The sequence below is a fragment of the Seriola aureovittata genome, chromosome 14 (assembly GCF_021018895.1).
Source record: "Seriola aureovittata isolate HTS-2021-v1 ecotype China chromosome 14, ASM2101889v1, whole genome shotgun sequence".
NCBI classification, from domain to species: domain Eukaryota; kingdom Metazoa; phylum Chordata; class Actinopteri; order Carangiformes; family Carangidae; genus Seriola; species Seriola aureovittata.
The window spans coordinates 15,236,583-15,255,421 of NC_079377.1; the positions used below are offsets into that span (position 1 = coordinate 15,236,583).

An 18,839-nucleotide genomic window follows, 5' to 3' on the forward strand; every position below is an offset into this window, starting at 1 on the left:
GAGGGCAAAAGGAAACAATAAAAGAAAATTAGCAATGTAGAATAAGGCTTTGTTGGTGAATATTTATGGATAAATGTGGGCGCCATTAACGTTATTAACATATCTGTTGTTTTATTGACAGTATTGTATCTCTGGGCAAGTATACTGCAGCACCCTCACAAGACTTATCCTTTCATCAATGCAAAAATAAATTAATCGATAAAGATAAAATTACAAGGGCTTATGCATTTTTGTTAAAGTACACATGGTCGGGTGCCTCGAAAACCTTAGTGTCGTAAAGTACAAAATCTTCAAAAACTTACATTTGATGTTTCACAAGCTGTAGAAATACCCACTAGAGGTTAACATGATGATGTTCAGTTCAGCTTTCCTGTTACAGCTGCTACATATAAACTCTCAAAAACATAAATGTATGTATATGTATTAAGACTTGACTATAAAAGTACGTTTTCAGAATGTTTGTGCGTTTGAGCGACAGTAACATGCAACTTAAAGAGTGAGTATTCATGCAGTAGTTGTAGTACATGTACTTGGTTACAACTTAATAGATGTGGGTAATGGCTGTCAGAACCTTGTTGGCAGAGAGAAAGCTGAATTTTCACTGCTTTTGCTCTGAATGTAAATATTCTTTTAAGCTGTTTGAACAATCGACCTGTGCTGTCCTTTTTTTTTTCTTTTCTTTTTTTTCTGGAGAGGATGATTTCAAAAGATTATCTAGAGAGGCTCATTCTATTTCTCAGCATGAAAACAATATCCAACTCTTAGCTGCATGCGGAGCAGAACATCTTAGCATGTGTTTCTTTTACATTGTACTTCATTAAAAAAAAAATAATTGAAACATCACAGGATTTTACTTTCATTGCATATGTGCACAAAACAAACAAAAATTCAACCCCTTGTATTACATTGTGAAAATTGTGTCTCACCCACATGAATTATAAAATCACTCTGAACATTGCAGCTTTGTCCATCTGGGTACCACCTGGTGGTTGGCTGCATGTAGACAGGTAACAGATTTATCACAGCAGCCAGTTTCTTTTGTGCTCTGCCCTCTAACAAGAGCGAAAAATTCTAAATGTACAAGATGGAGATTTAATGCATAAAATGGATGGATCATACGCCTGAAGACTGTTGTTTGTTGTCGTTTTCAGCTGCAAGTGACTTTAAATTTAGTTTGAGGTTAGAATAAATAAAGCTTCCTCATTCCAGGTGACAGAGCCCATTTGGAGGCCCATTCACTGTCACCCCGCAGGGTCCTTGGGATATAGACTATTGATTCAAGAGCAATTTTGCTTTGCTGGGTTTATTTTGTCTCTTGCATGATTGTCCTGTCACGTCACTCTATGGAATCCTATAACTTGAAAGAAAATATCCTTTCCAAAACTTTTTTGTTGCATGGCATTTTTTTCCAACAAGGCCTCCTCACAGCAAAGTCTCAGAATAAATATTAATCAAAGCGTATTTGTGATGGATGTGGCCTGAAAAAATAAACCCATTCATCATAAGAAGGGGGACATCATTGTTTTGATGTCTGCTGATAATCAGGTCAGATGAAGTAGAGCTTGACTTGATCAAAACCAATGTAGAGCCTCATTTCTAACGCCATTAGCCACCCTAAAATGAGCAGACAGACCTACAGCGAAGGCATACTGTTGTTATTCTGAAAAACAGTTCAGTCTTCTGAATGCATGTATACCTGTGTGCCCCCATTTTCTTTTTGTTGTTGTTGTTGTTTGGATGCCGGCAGTTAAAACTGTCAGGTCTCAAGCAAATTGATGAGAGTAAACCACAATCTGTTTATCTCATTTCTCCTGACAAATGTTTTGTGTGTGTTTAGTGCATGTGTGAGTGTGTCGGGTTGCGGGAAATCCTTACATCTGTAAAGGTTCTTGAGGCAGAAATACACGGCAAGGATGCAGTTATCTTGTGGCCTTCAAACATCATGCAAGGCCAGTATGTTTGGAGAGAAATAAAAGTTGCTTCACTTTGTTCTTCAGCGTCTTCACACCGATTGAGTCAACGCCATCCACTGACTTCACCCATACAACTCTGCTGTCGTGTTTTCTGATTGAAAATAACAAGGCACTGGAGATTATATGTTGGAACTGGAAAGATATAAGTTAAAATAGCTGAACTGAGGGTACGACCTCGCTATGATTCTTGCACTCCTGTGGCCGTGTCTGTGGACCCGCTTCTGTTGCGGCCTGTTGATTGGGAAGTGAGTGAGTCATGAGTGGTCAAGACACTCAATTAGGGGCACCTTCACCTAATTAACCCCTCTCTCTGTAACTGTAGAAGCTAGGTGAAGAGCTTGTAGACTGAAATACACTAGTACATGTCATGGCACTGAATAATGAGGGGCCACTTCAGGCCTTTCAGCTTGAAAAGGCATACGGTACATACAGGTGGCTGCTGAAAGGGGAACAGGAGTGGAAGACTGATGTCTGCAGGAGTGTTTCAGCTGTGTCTGACTGTCACCCTGCAATGATTGGAGAATTTTGGTCAGTGGGTTGCAGTTGTCTGACAGGTGGTGGTCAACTGTGTGGGTGGTTTTGTGCAGTTTTTTTACTCTGTTTTCTTGGCACTTTGGTAAACATGTAGTGACTTTTCCAGTTGGCTCGGATTCTTGGCAGCGACATGGACCTCCACTCATTTCTTGATCGTACTGCAATGTAGGACTGTTCTTGCATGTACAGTCTACAGCCCTCACTCATCTTACGTCTGTGTTTTTTGGCAGTTCATTTACAATTAATCATGCAATCAGAGTTGTAGTTTGTAGAATTGAAAGACTGTTCTGCTGTTTTTTTTCTCCATCTTGAACAGTAGGGAGCGATGCAAAATATGTTAATGCTGTCTGTATGAGCGAGCCAGCCAATTTAAATCCTGCCAGAATTAACACTTTAAGCATCGGCCAAATGGGTTTTAGGCATTTACTCTTTCAAATCATTCCACATCCAACATTTATTCTGATTGTATGAGGTGTGTTCATACCTGTGGTAGGACTCGTGTGAAAGCAGTCAAGTGTTGAAATGTTAAACATTAAAGTCATGTTATTCGAGTTACTTCAAACCCTGCCTATTTTCTTTCAGAAAATTATAGAAATTGTAAGCTCCCCAGCTCTGACATCAGAAAAGTGTGGGTGTGTTCAATGTAACATTTTAGATCGACAGTTCTTGACCATTGGTTTCATTTCTTGGTAACCATTCGCTGCCTTTATAAAAACTCGTTTAAATGAAAATGAAGCCGTACAAAATGTCTGAGAACACCAGGGCATTTCGACCTGAGGTCAAGATTTCCTTTCCGTTTTTGTCATTTTCATTCTGGGGTGGCTGCTAGGTTTCTTTTAGGTAAAAATCTATTTCAGCTTTCAAGCACCACAGTATAGCATAGGCTGTAGTTAAGGAAAAAGAACGGGGGCAAAAAGATGACTGTACCTCATTATATTTTTCTCTCTCCTAGCGATAATCACTGCGGTCCCTGGTCCAAGCTGCTTTTCCCTTATTTTGACATTTTATATCAAATATTTCATTAATCCAGCCTAGCAAGGAGCTGGGAACACTGTTTGAACATGACAGGCTCAAGGGGATGAGGAGGGATGGACTTTTAATGAAGAGGACAAGGTTTTAACTTGGGAAAATGAACACCAGCAAAGAGTGGGAATTACTTCTGTCGCTTTGAAGTTAATGTGAGCGACTCAATTAAATTGAAAAAAAAAAAAGTCCCATTTTTTTTTTTTTTTTATGCTCTTTGCTCTGTTTAGCAGAAATCCTGAACCTTTTGCGTGAAGAGCCTACCCACGAGCCTCGGACCTCAGTGCTTCTGCATCGTCTTTCACACTTCACTAGATGAGGAATTTGGTGTTTTTTCTGTATGTGGGTTATGACGCTCTTGGTTGACAGCAGTGTGTAAATGCACATGGTCAAGGCCCATTACCTCACCAGTGAGTGGTAGTACATTCAATAGAGAAAATGACTTTTTGGTTCAGTGAAATAAGTGATGTTTTCTTTTTTTTTTTTTTTTTTTATCCATATGTGAGAGTAATCACTCCTTTTGCCACAGGGATTGAAAATGCAACTTGCCAGTCTGTTTCAGTCATTTCACAAAAGGCAAAAACATGATTTAAAGGAAAACATGGTCTTATTGGCATGAGACAGGTACCTCACAGCAATCAAATGTACAGTGCTGCTTTGATGAAATTTGACAGCATGCAATATGCTGACTTTTTCTGGGAACACTCTATTTTGAAGAGAGCTGACATTGTAGATTGTATCAAGAACAATATGTGCATTTAAATCTAAGAACATATGCTCCCACTCAGCCATTAAGCAGTTTCCACAGGCTAACTGGATAGATTTGTTAATATCCCTCAAGCTTCAGCACTGAATTACAATAAGAACGGATTTAGTTAAACATCAGCTCTTTCCTTCAGAACTACCCTCAGACTGCATCTTGTGTGTTTCAGATGTGATCCTACCTCAGGCAGTGGACTGAGAACTCATGAGTATGAAACAGACGCACTCTGAATTACTTGTGCTACATTTTGTAATTCAGTGTAGACTCAAGGCCACACTAGTCTCAGAAATATTTGTGATGAGAACAAAAAAAAAAGAAAAGGATGTGGAAAGAACCAAAGAGATGGATTCATATTCCAAATATTAAAAAAAAAAAAAATACAAATACAGATTAATTTTTATAAAATGGATTTAATTGGTATTACAGATTAATCAGTAATACAAACTTTAAACTATATACTTTCATGTTTTTTTTTCTTTCCCAGAAGAGGATTAATAATCACATATGTACACATATGTTCAATTGTTTTCAGAGCCATTTGTTTTTTCTAAAATGTCAGACAGTATTAAGGTCACAATGTTCCCCTTTGTAAACGTTGGTTGATGTCTTTCATTAAAATCACCAGCAGCAACAAAATGTTTATTGTAACAGCAGGCAGTAGGACATCTGGTTTTGAATTGTTTTGATTCTTGCAGCTGTACATCAGTGAATGAGTCATTGAGTTAAACATAAATCATTTTCTGGCAGTGGTGTACATTGAACAGGGAAATGTAGGCCTGTATCTTCTTGATTCAAGTAGTCAGTTGACGTTGCATTAATATAGTTCAGGAAAAAAATTCCCATTTTCTACTTTCCATTGGCTTTTTATGATTCTCAAGAATGAGGCGATGTTTAGCATCACTGAAGGGCATTTGGGACTGATGATGTGCTGGTTTATATAATTCGCCCTATTGTGACATAATTACTACCAAACTAAACATACACAAGTGGATGAATCTTCTGAATTTATCATGCTTGGCTCCATGTGCATTCCTCTGTGGTTTTTATTTTTACTTCTTTTCCATCCCACCGGAGTCTTTCCCAATTTTCTGATCTGAGTAGGACATCCATTAGAGAGGACACCAAATCAAACCTTTTGGCAGAATGTGCTCTGCTCTTGTCTAATTCTTCCCCCCGTGTCCCTCCCTAATGAATTCTCCTGACAACTCTGATAGTACCAGACGCTAGAGGGCTATCTATCCACCAAAATGTCCATTTGCATCTAAAAGCCAGTTGGCCAGAACAGCCACCATTCTCAGAACGCCCACAACAGGGGTCTCAAATATTTTCTCAAGTTTGACAGTACATTTATTCGGAGGGCAGACATGGGGGGGAGCAAATGCCTGAATAACCTTGCATCCCATTGTGAAGGTTATCACTTTCTGAGCAGTGTTAGAATGTGTTCCAGGTGCGATGACAATTTCACAAGCAATTACGCTCCCTCCCACTCATCACTGTAAAATATGTGTCCCTAGAAGCTGAATTTGAATCATTTATATTTGAATAATTGCATTAAAAAACTGAATTTAAATCGCATAGTTTGAATTTGTAGTGTTTAACTTGAATAATTGCATTGGATAAGTGAATCTCAATAACTTTATTTGAAGTTCAATTTATTAGTTTGGAACTGAATTCCAATCAACTTGAAACTGAATGTAATAATATGTCTTTCAGTGACACATAGTGCATAACTGCATCAAGGCCAAACAATTCAAAAAAAGGTAAAAAAATGCCCCAACTAACAATAAGGAAAGTGAAGAAAAAATTGCACTGGAATTTAATCGTTCCCTCCTGGGCCCGTTCCCCATCCCTCCACCAAGTTTGGTGAAAATCGGTTTCGTGTTTTTGTGTAATCCTGCTGTCAAACAAACAAACAAAGAAACCAACAGACACGGGTGAAAACGTAACCTCCTTGGCGGCGGTAAAAAGGGATTCCGCAGCCGGTGCAGTCCTCGTGCTCAAAGGCTGTCAACCTGCCAGCACTCAGCCGAAACCGCAAGTGATTGAATTTAACACAGACACATAAGGGCCACATGCGCCCCTCGACTTTGTACATACAGTTTACTGCATATGGAGTCATTAAAAATTGAATGCTGGTAGAATCTGTATAGATCGCAGAAGGCTGTGTGCAGTTTTAAGCCGGTGTGATTCATGCGTGTAAATACAGTTCTTTATTAATCAATCTCAGAATTTGTTTAGTTAAGCAGGAACTTGCACAAACACTTATTTTTGTAAGCTTCAGAAAAAAAAAATATATATACCTTTCACTACTGGAGCAATCAACTCACCTCTTTGTCTTCAAACTGTTTTGCCAGATCAAGGGGTCTCAGAGGAGATAAAATACTATTTTGTTCCCTTTCCTCTGAGGGATGACATTTACCCCCCTAAGTATGTATAGTGCAGTAAGCGTAGCCTTTATCAAAGCAACATATGACAGTGACATTTTAAAAAATGCCACTTTGCACTTTTAAGGCTGAGAGTAAAGCGGCTTCCTCACTGCTAGAGGCTTCATTAATAGATTTCCGAATGTGAGAAAAGGGCCAGAGTTTTTAATGGCACTCAGCAGGACTGTGCAGCAGCCACACACACCTTATGATCTTAGTAAATTAGCTGTGAAATGTGGAGTTGCACTGATGTCAGGTTTTTATTGAAGCCCTCTCTTTCTCCCTTTCAAGTTGGACTACTTAAAGGTCCCCAGTTTTTTTTTTCCTTTTTACATAACCAAATAGAGCTAAATAAACCCCACAGCAATCATGGTAGCCAGTTTTTTTTTTTTTTTTTTTTGTGACGATGACAACACATTCGTTCACTGGAGTCCGTCTCAGAATATGTTCCCCGTCCTGTCCATTAGATAGTTGGGTGAAGAATTTATGATGAAAAAGCACAATATAAATTATTTGTATCCAAACACAAAATCCATTCAATGTGCTCTGGTGCCCTTAAATGTGTTTTCATTTTGCAGCTTTTGTTTCTTACCTTATTGTTCAGTATGATGGGTTATCCAGCAAAATTGGACATGTCACCTTAGCTTATGGATGTTTTCCTTTGTGACCTTAAGTTCATACATTGGAACTCAGTCCAGTCCAAGAGAAATAGCTGTGGTCTATTTATGTTTATGGTTTTCCTGTGATCGATTTTCATTTGCAGAACCCAGAGAGAAATCTGGGCCACCTTTTTGAAAAGGCCACCAATGCCTCAGAGAGCAATCGATGGCCAGCATTCTTTTTTAAACTGGAAGCGTTTTTGTGGAAAAAGCTTAAACAAAAATGAAAAACTTGCAAAACAATGCAGTGCTCAAACACGTCAAGCACATGTTTTATTCCAGAATTCACCACAGTAGGGCACAGCAACACGTGAACACCCAACGGCTACGTCTGTTTTATTTAGTGGCAGGTCAGACTGAGGTCTTGTTTTGGCAGGAACCTACAAGCTGTAGTCAGAAAATATAGACGCCAGCACACAGACTCCTCGCGGTGCTGTTGGCTTTGTAATGGTGTATTAAGCTTTTTCGGCACAGTCACGGTCTGTCATTCCCTGCAAAGTAAGGTCAATGATAATTACCGCTAACATAATCACTGCCCAGTAAGTGATCATCTTGGTCGTCTGGTTATTGAAAATTCCTTATTATGCATTTCAGATGGGCCCACATACAATTCAAATGACCATTCATCTCTTCATGAAAGGGATATTCATTCCACTCTAGTAATTAAATTATACCCAATGTAAGGCCATGCTTATAGTGATTATTGCAGCTGTCATTTTAATATCTTCTCCAAGGGATCTGTTTTGAATTAAGAATACAGTGGGAGTGTTACATCCCTCCCTGCTCCTGTGGTCATTTCTTGTTTTTGTTTTTTTTTTTGTCAGTGTTTTCTATGCTTTCGTTTTTATTTTGAAAATCGCCCGTCTTTTGTGTCTTTGATTGTTTTACATCCTGCCCTCATGTTTCCCACCATATGTTTGATTGCCTGCCCCGCCCTGATTAGTTTCACCTGTTCCTAATTAACCTGTCCCTGTGTTCTCCTCACTCTCTGTCAGTTCGTCTTTTTAGTTTCCTCTGCTTGTTTCTGAGTTTTCCCCATACGTTTTGCTGCCTCAGTTTGGAATACCTGAGTTTGAATTTCCTGAGTTCTGCTCGCCTGCCTTCCAGAACTTCAGCTTTTTTCCACCCGGCTGCATGTAAGCCCGTTTTTGCTTCACTGCATCACCCCGCCTTAGTGTCTGCATTTGTGTCCACCTCTCCTGCCCTAGCTAACCATTGTGATGGGGAGCAACACTAACCTGATCAAGACAGGTGGATTACTCTTGTTTTTACAACAGTCAGAAAGTAAGTAACATTTAAAGTTATATTTGTGTATGTAGTATTTAAGTCGGTAAACACTCTACAGCTTTACAACAGGTCATTCGTAGCTGTTGTAGGTTGCGAAGGCCGAATCAAAATGAGACTGTCTGTTCTACAGAGGATATTCACTTCGCGTCACCAGCCGTGTCCGCCCTTACCATTGCGTCGTTGTTGTTGAGTTAGCTGTTGAACTGAGCTGAAACCAAATACGTACATTTTTAAGTGTATTCCTTGGGCTCTCTGTCGCCATTGTTTGCTTTCATTACTGGTGTGCAATGAATCCTGGGATAAGTTGGCCAGGAAAAGACAGCTGCATTTGAAGGAGCCTGCGAAATAGGACAGCGTAGTCGCACCGCTATGACACAGTCGGTCTTCAAATACAGCCTTTGAAGGGAGGGCCCATGAATTGGGACACAGCTAGAGTATGAGAGTAAACAAAGACTGTTGCTGGGATGGGGAGGGAGACAGGCCTCTAGTGTGCCCAACCTCTTTAACAATCAGCACAGATGAGGTACACCTGAGGGGAAAGGACAGAGATGTTACAATAAACACCACAGAGGACGAACAGAGGGACTGCACAACATTCATTAATCTTTCAAATTACTCCCGGTCTTACAACTTAGCCTCATTTCTCTCAGTGTTTTGTGTCTGCACATGTGCCTCAAAGGTCATCTGTGTGCTGGATGCAGGAGAGCAAAAGAGCAAGAGTTCAAGTAAAAGAGCTGAGCTTCCCTCTGAAAAATGATGAATATCAATGAAGTCCCTCTAGTTTCCTACTCCTCTTTTTCCTACTGGCTTTAGGCTACCACACATTATCAAACAACTCATGTAAACCTTTCAGTGGCGAGCCTGGTAGTGAATAGTATTGAGTTTATCAAATAAGGATGTTTTTGTTCACACTAGAAAGTGCTGCAAGAAATGAAAGGCTCAGTGTATGAAGACGATACAGAGCTGTTGCAAGTCTTTGGATAGAATGTGCATAAGAGTGTAATGTTGTTGCCTCCTTGACCCTTTGTAGACACTTAGTGAATGGCTTGATGTAATTTTGAAGGTGGCGAGTGCTTCAGACCTTGAGCTTAAACCAGAACCTTCAAACTGTGCTTTCAGGAATCTGAGACACGGCCATCTCCGATCATCACTGTGCTGAGAAAGATGAAACTCTGCAGATTGCTTGTGTTTTTACTCTGATTATGGAGTTGGAATGCTTTTGTTGTAATTTCTAGGAGTAAATGTACAGTGGCAAGAACAAGTAGGAATTATTTTCATTTATGTCTAAATCTGTCTTAAAATTTGTTCTAATGAAATGTATTGAAAATAATGAACAAACACAATGTATTGTAACTGATACAAATCATTGTGTCACTCTTGTCAGTATTGAAGACATTATGAAAATATTCAGTGTAGGCTGGAAAAAGTATGTGAATCCCTCAGATAATAGCATTAACAAAAGCTAACTGGAGTCAGGAGTTACCAAACCTGGAAGCTCAGAGGTTGAGTGACGCAACAGGACGATGATCGTAGACACTGAAGTAAATGTAATTGGCAATGTTTTAAAACCAAGAAAATCTGTTGGACAGGCCCAGTCAGAGGCCAGACTTTAATCAAGCAGAGATGCTGTAGAATGAACTGAAGAGAATCGTTCACAACAGACATCCTAAGAATATGGCTAAGGGGTGATCAGCAGCTACCGGAAGCTCTTATGTGTGGTTATTGTTGCCAAAGGAGGTTCCACCAGTTATTAAATCCATGGGTTAATTTACTTTTCCCACTAGCACTGTGAATGTTTAATGGCTGTGTTCAGTGAAGACATAAAATATTATAATTGTTTCTGTGTTATTACATTATGTTGTTTTCATTTGTGACTTAGATGACAAGCAGAGCATATTTTATGACAAATTAATGCACAAAACAAGGTAATTACCTCCAACAAGTAAGTTGTATTTTTATCAATACCTGTTGGTTGGTTTGTTTGTTTGTTTGCTTGTTGGCAGGATTAAGCAAAAAGTGAGGAAGCACTTTGTGGTTAGCTTGGTGGACGGATGCGGCAGAAGCCAGGGAAGAACCCATTCAATTTTGGTGTGGATTCAGTTTAACGGGCAAATCCAGGAATTTTTTTATCACTTTCCTTAACATTGAGAGAGAGGGTGTTTTTCAACATTTCCGTCAATTTCCCAGGAAATCATGAATAGCTTTTGATGTAAAAAATACATCCATGAGTTTGTACAATTTGGTGCAGACTGACTAAATAATGAAGAAAATGTTTGGCCTTGGTAGTGGTATACGTTCTACTCAGTGCCAAGGGTTCACATACTTTTTCTTGCCACTATAAATCTCTGTCTCTTTCTATCTCTGTCTTGCTGTCTCTCATTTACTAAGTCTGTCCACACTTCTTTTCTAAAGTGGCAGTTTGAGTGTGGCTGTTTTCTCACTAGAGAGTGTCTCAATGGCTTTTACTGTCCATTAAAGCACATCAGCCATGACACGTGTTAATAACAAGGAATATCTCAGCTTAATGGCTACCACCACAGGTCCAGGGTTGTCACTGTGAGTGTCACATGCAGAATTAATTCATAAAGCTGAGCTGCTTTTAGCACCCTGTGATGATGGTGCTGATGAATGATCCCATAAAGTCAGGTGTCACAATACATGCAGGGTGACTGCGTTTGTGCACAGGTGTGAGGGGATTATTTTAAGAAATGCTATCGGCTATCATATCGTAAGCAACCACTCACTGACTTAACTGACAGTATGCTGACAGATTTATTTTACAGTTGTACAGAAAAGCAGGTCACATTTCAAATATTGTACAGCATGGGTTGTGCATTTTTGAATTGTACACCTTCTATATTCGTTCGTTCAAATTATTTTATTTAGATATTCTGGCATGTATGATAAGTAAAAAATAATTATGAAAACCAATAGGGGAGTTTTTCTTCCCTAGTTTGTACTGCAGTCCTTTTTAATTGTTCACACATGCAGAGTTCCATGCTGTAGTGCATTGTCAAGGACATTATAATCCCTCACTGTCTTCCCACTCTGGAGCGCTGACAATACTGTTTGTTGAATGCAAAAACAAAGCCAGTCACTGCTGTTGATAATTGCAATGAATTTTACTTTTTTCTTTTTTTTTCTTTTCTTTATTTTGGCAGAGCTTGATTTGCTTCTTTGTAACATGGAGTTATTATAGATGAACAAGTATGTACACAGCCAAGATGTTCTCCAGTCCCATTGCTTAGGTAGGTGTGCAGCATCTGCCCTTTTTGTAATAGAGGTTGCTTTAGTCCTGGAAAACTTAATTCAGTGTATTGTCAAGAACAGATGTATACGCTTGTATTGCTATTTTATTAGCACAACCCAGATTTCATTAATCCTTAATTGTTTTCCAAAGCAATATGTCCTGCTAGCACAGTTTTGCCAGCAAAAAATGTTTAAACCATAAAGAAGTGTACTGCAAAGGTCAAGGGTCCACTTTCATCCTGAACAGTACCTCACAGGCAGACCTTCCTGCCAGGCTGCACCCCCTCCCTATGTCCACCTACCAAATGTTGGTAAGGTTTGAGTTACAGATGTATGATGCTTGTGTTTGGTCTTCCACTCTTAGCTCAAGAACCTGAGATGAGACACCGTTTTGAGGGATTTAGCTCGTGAAAATATAGTTGTTATCTCTGTTTGTCTTGGCTTTGACAAGCTTTTAAATTTTCAGGTGTGCATGGTTTGGGTGAGTGAACAGCTGACATTAAAAGCTACAGTCAAACACCAGATTAGTGTTAGTTTTGTGTTTTTGTAACACTATAAACAATGACTGAGCAAAATATTTAATTCATGTGTTGACTTAGCCACCACAGTTAGAAAGTCACTATCTGATATCTTGGTACTTTGAAATGCTGCACACCACCCTCCAGCTTGTTGAATATTTTGATTCAAGCTTGTGACAATGTACAATGTTTACCTCATGCAGGTCTCCTAAGAACCAGAGCAGTAGAGTACATACTGTAATTACTCGAGTCTGCAGATAGACTGTCTCTTTAACCAAGGACAAATGTAGAAACAGCAATGCAACAATTATTATGCATACTTCAAGCATTCTGCCTCTGTATAGGGATTTGCCATAAAGCTGTTTGAGGTGGGGCCTCTCTGTCTAAACATGGTCAAAGCTGCAAGATGCACACAAGGAGGCTCAGCAAAGATGAGTCGCATAATCATTCCTCATATTTCCTTTTATGAATATTACTTTTAAGTCAACAGCTCGCTCTCTCTCTCTCTCTCTCTCTGGCTGAGAATCTTAAGGTTTCAACTTTCTGAACCCTGTTCACAAGACTCATTTCTGAGGGGACCAAGTCCTTTAATCTTAGCTTTTGAAAATAATTCAACAAGACGTTGATTAGAAAACAATCTTAAATGTAACATGTCCCTTTATCTGCTGAGATTAAATGAATGGCAGTAATTAGTTGTCTCGATGTCAATAAAGCAATGCTTTTAACTTGGTAACAGAATCCATGAAAATTCATCACTGAAATGACAAACTACCCACTAGAAAACCAGAAAGTTCAGGTTGGATATTGGATGTGAGAGTCCTTATTGAATTGTAATTAGATGCAGATGTGCTGTTCTTTCTTAATGCTACATGGATTAACTAATGCCCTGTCATTGTCATAACTGCCAGGCTATGAGACAGGTAATTAAGAGTGTGGTGGAGCAGTGGGGGATGATGTTCATGCACCTCCATAATTCATTATCTTCACAAAGCAGATATTTTCCCTGAATTTTTGTCCTTTCTGCACTTAAGCATGGCTGTTTTTACCCTCTAAACTGAAGTTCAGCATACACGCATACACATAAGTTTTATGACATAGTTTTGAGCTCTCCACAAATGTACCTGAGGTGTTTAAGAGGTTGGGCTGGTGAATTAATATGGTGTTCTTTTCTTTGCTAACATGACAGTGATCTCTCCGTAACCTTTATCCTGACGACAGTATTTCTATAAGTGTTTCCGTTGCCTAATTTGAGAATTTGGTATCTAAAATGAATATAGTTTGACATTTGAGGAAATAAGCATACAGTTTAGATCTATGCCAAGCTCATATCTGTGTGTTCGACACAAAGCTACAACCAGGAGATGGTAATCTTACTTCAGCATAAAGACTGGAAGCTTCTGTCCAAAGGTTAAAAAAAAAAACCTCTACCTGTCAGCACCACTAAAGCTCTTGTTTGTTTTAACCGTACAAAAAGTGTGAAAATAAGTTTTGGTTTCACAAGGAGGAATGTTTGGTTGTATTTCTTGGCTGGGTGCAGTGATGTCCTGGAGTTACTGTGAGTTTGGCAACCAGTGGAGACTCCACAAATTTGCTACCTGTTTTCCCCTGCTTCCAATCTTTATACTAAACTAATCTAACTGTGTCCTGGCTCTAGCTTCATGTTGACCACACAGATATGAGAATAATATTGATACTCTCAACTCACACTTTCCTCCTGAGAGTATTCCCCCGAATGCGAAACTGTTCCTTTAATGGCAATTTATTTGCCATTTTAGGTGTATCAACTAACCAATCTTATCCACAGAGGTGTCAGTCAGTTTACAAAACCTCATGTGTTTTTTTAATTTTAATTTTATTTTAATTTTTTGGGGAATGCACTAAGAAAACCACCAATTTTGTTATTTTGCTATGCAGACCTGTTGGCCCTTAGACAAGACTGCTAAATGTCAAAGGCGGTTGCGGTGGTGGATATACCAGTGCCAGAGGGAGAAACCATCTTGAAGGCAGAAAAAAAGAACCATATGGCCTCAACAAAAAAATGCTGTGCACTTCAAAAATTGCTAGTTTATCTGCAGGATGGCCAAAAACAAAACACCAAATGGGATTTCTAACTGGGATTTTTAACTATTACAGGATTTAGGAAACTTGAGCTTGGAGTTTCAATTTGACACTTGGCCTGTACTTTCTAAAAAAAAAAAAAAAAAAAAACATACTAGTGCAAGAACCTGCAGTGCAACCTCATAGACTTGCTCTGGGTCCTGCTTGAATCTTTTCTTTTTGGACAGACATACTGGATATAGCACTTGGCAGTTTAGCTGCTGTGAAAGCAACTACTTACATTCAAACTCTGTCCATCTCCTCCCTTCTTATTTCTTTCATATTTCCCCTCCCACTCCTCTTCTCTGTTCCTGTGCTGCTTCCCCTCTGCCTTTTGCTTTTTCATGTTTCCTTTCTCACCCAGTGTCTATCATTCCCCTCTCTCTCCCTCTCTCTTGCTCCCCTCTCTTTTCTCTTGTTTCCTTTGAAGTGCTAAACAATGAGAGGGCTACACTCCCTGTTAAGCTCATAGGGAAATCCAGGCTGAAACTGCATGGCACAGTGCAGCGCAGCAGAATCTTGTCCTCAGGACCACAGGGGGATGGGAAGTATAAAGAAGTACTGTATAGTCAGCAAGCGATGACAATGACAATGGCTGCACAGAGCCTTGATCCACCAAGCCATCACCAGACTACATCAGTACAGCGTGGCTAATGAATGTTCTGACTCATTTCCAGAGAACATGCCTATCTGCCTCAGTCGCTCTGATTGTTGAACCTTGACAACTGTCCATTTCTTGACAGGATGTGTTTGAGACTATCAGGGTGTAATTATAAAGACGAAAGATTTGCATGTCAAGACCCTATTGACTGTAATGATTGAGCATTTCATTAGTACAGCATGTCAGCATAGAGCAGAAGGACAATAACTCGTCCTTCCATTGTCTTTGTCTTCCCCCCTCCTGTCTTTTTCCTTGCATGCAGCCACAGACACATCCATGCAGTGATGAATGCTATTCATTACTAAAGGATGGAACAGGAAATGAAGCAAAATGAGTGCTTTGGGAAGCAATCCGTGACGGGGGCATATACTGTCGTCTGCGGAGGCATCTGAGACATGTGTTTATCCACTCCCACGTTTTCTTAAGCTATAGCTCACACTTACATTATTTTGAATGCACCTCATTCTGAAATCTGATACGGCCTATCTCCTCTCCAATTTCCTCTTTTCTGTATGTCTGTCTCTTTCTCTCATATTCATACATGCTAATGTCAACGCTGCATGATGTTCTTTTATGTGGCCCTTGATGCGTTTCTTGAGTCAATCTGTCTCAGAACAAGTTCTATAATTCACTCACCATCAGCCACCCTTAATGCACGCAAATGCCTTTTTCCTCTTCATAGTGACATGACTGATTCCACGTAGGGATTTGTAATGACAACTTGACATTTTATATTTATTTTCATGAATCAAGAATTAGATTGAGTTCATATCTGTCGAAAAAGCGCATGCATCGCATTTGCTTTTCCTCTGCCTATAAATACCTGCAGTGGTGTTTTGAGCACTTTGAGTGGATAAAGGATTGCTTCAGTCTCAGTGGGGCTCTGCAGTTTTGTCTAATGGCTGTTTAATTTGTTTGATTACTCTGATGAGGTGAATAAGTCTTAAGGTCTCTCCATGCTGTTAGAATTGCTTGAATTCTTAAGCTCACTGCAGGTCATATCATTCCATTGGAAACTATACCGAAAATTATCTCTTGAGTGGGCTGGTGTCATAGCACATAGCACAGATAACTGAACAAATGCATTCATTTGAAAATCGATTGATTGATTATTAGATAATATTTATATGTCAACATTTCTGCCTTTATGTTACATGAGTGACTCTCCTTAGTGAAAAACGGTGTTAGGCAAGTGCGAACCAGTATTACCAGGATTTCTGTACCTAGTGTTATCTCAATACATCCAAAAGTTGTGGCGACATTTCATTCTCGACCAAAAATGTGGATTTGCTCATGGCATTACAAGAAAATCAGGGGATCACCACAGACATTAAGATTTTATCTTTTGAATCTGTTAATTATGTGTCAATAAGAAAGTTATGGTGTTTAGAGGTATATTGGTTCACTCTTCATGAAGCTAAGGTAACTGATTCTCCTTGATTCCAGCTTTTGTTCTAAGCTAGGCTAAACAGCAGCATGCTGACAACTGGCACGGATATGTTGAATTTTATGCCGTTTCACACAGAATAAGGTTACCACCAAGGTTGAGTTTATTGCACCGAAAGACAAAGCAGTTTTCCCGACAATTTATTAAAGCTCCAAACTACACAGCATAAACAACAAAGGAAACGGCTAGACAGCGGAATAGAGAAATGAGGAGTTATTTCTATTCAGATGAAGAGGTGATATGCTTGTCAGACCTTTATGCTCTCTAACATACTGATAAACACGCTCATCTAGGTGTTTACCAGTGTGTTGCAATAATTATGAAGGTGCATGGCTCAGATATTTGAAACTGACAATTCTGCAAAATGTAATCTGATGATGTAGAAGGAACCCTTACGTTTATAGCACAGTGTGACATTTCTCTCATAGTGTTCAGTTTACTGTGTCTAAAGTGTTAAGCTCTGTTCCAGAAAATGACATTCAAATCACATAAAAGATAAATCAACTGATTTTTTGCCAATTTTCCAGCCAAGCCGATAATTATCATAAAGGTGTCAGAAATACATCACCCAGGATCCACCACAATTCATAATCTTGCACAGCACTAGGCTGTGCTCCATCTTTGCACAAGTGTTTGTAGAGCAGTTATTGTACGCCTCACTGAACAGTATAATGGAGACTGACGGGACATGTGGAAGAATGAGGGGAGATTATCTAAGAAAGAGATTATGAATTACACTCACTCAAAAGTAAGTGAGTAAATGATTGTGTGAGAATTAACTGACACATTAACTGGAAGTTGGCCGACACGTTACGCCTCTGCTTTTGTTTGAAGGGAGATGTTGTGAATTGTGGATCTAACACTTTCCTTCTTTTTCTTTATAGGTCTGTGTGAATTTGACTAAAGGGCGAGATGTGGTGTGATCACAGGAACTCAAATCAGGTATTTCTTTCTGAGATGTTCATCTTTTGGTTAAGCAGAAATAATTTTTGTAACCTGTAATAGATTCAATCTCTGGCCAATCTCTTCTTTTGCGTGCATGCATGTGTGCATTAGTGTCTTTTGCATAGTCTGCTCAGCCAGTGCATTCACACTGTCAATTTGCTGTGGTGGATTAGAGTTAGACATCTCAGAGACATACTGAGTCAGACAGGATAGACCATTGAGGTTTTTAAAGCATTGCGTTGTTATGTTTTATTGATGTCCCTTAGATGATTCACCCTGACATTTGCTGATGCTTTCTGTCTCAAGCAAATCTCTTGCTATCATAAAACTGCTTGTCCAGGGTCCATCTGGTAAATATTTCATAGGTCCCCCCCATCAGCGTTGACCATCCTTAGATAGTCAGTGTCCAAGGCTCAGTTTGGGTTGTCTTTAGAGTAAGAATCTTACCGTTATTAGAGTTTACCCAGGTGTAACCTTACCTTAAATACTAGGACAGAAAGTATACTCTAAAGCAAACTCACAGCAACAAACATTTGAGCTGTTGTGAGTCAATCACACAGCCTGGCACCAAAGTGTTACCCATGCTAGGGAGGAACAAAAACAACACAGAAATCAATAAAATTTGGAGTCTTCTACTTACTTACAGTAGCTCAGTAAAGCACAAATCTATTGCTGCTGGAGGATGCCACGTTGAAACTGAGATTGATGTAATTATTGATAGAATTATTATGAAAATGGCTTTTCACACCAGGTTAGAGTTTCAGCTGATATTTGTGTTGTGTAAAATCCTTGTCTCCTACTGTAATTAATGCAGTTTTTCAAAGTTTCTCCTGGAAAATGTTTAAAAGATGCTTGATGCAAATTAGGAAGATGCGATGTGTTGATAGTTTGGATATCTCTCTCTCCTTGTCTCTCTCTCTCTCTCTCTCTCTCTCTCTCTCTCTCTCTCTGTCTCTGTCTCACTTTCTGTTTTTAACTGTTTCATTCAACCTCTCAGTTTCTGCCATTTCTTTGTTGTGTAAATAGGAAAAGTCTGGTTTTAAATTTAGCTTTTGGTCCACCACTTCTGAAGATAACAAGCCTAGTAACTTAAATACACACACACACAAACACACACAAGGACCATGCACACAGATTTGCAATCCACATACTGAGTGACAGGTTCAGAGTCTGTGTGTGAACTGAGGAACAAGGAGGAGGGAGAAGAGAGATGGGATAAATAAAGAGGCAGTGGTGCAGGAAGTGGGGCATGTACCACAG

At 39.3% G+C, this 18,839-nt stretch overlaps 1 protein-coding gene across 2 annotated transcripts in view; it reads left to right on the forward strand.

Moving 5' to 3' along the window:
- Window positions 1-18,839, forward strand: part of pcdh15a (protocadherin-related 15a) — a 198,451-nt gene that overhangs the window by 11,323 nt on the left and 168,289 nt on the right. For both annotated transcript variants that reach the window (XM_056396135.1, XM_056396137.1), the window contains exon 2: window positions 17,519-17,576. The gene's annotated coding sequence lies outside the window, so the exon portion shown is untranslated. The remainder of the gene's footprint in view (window positions 1-17,518; window positions 17,577-18,839) is intronic.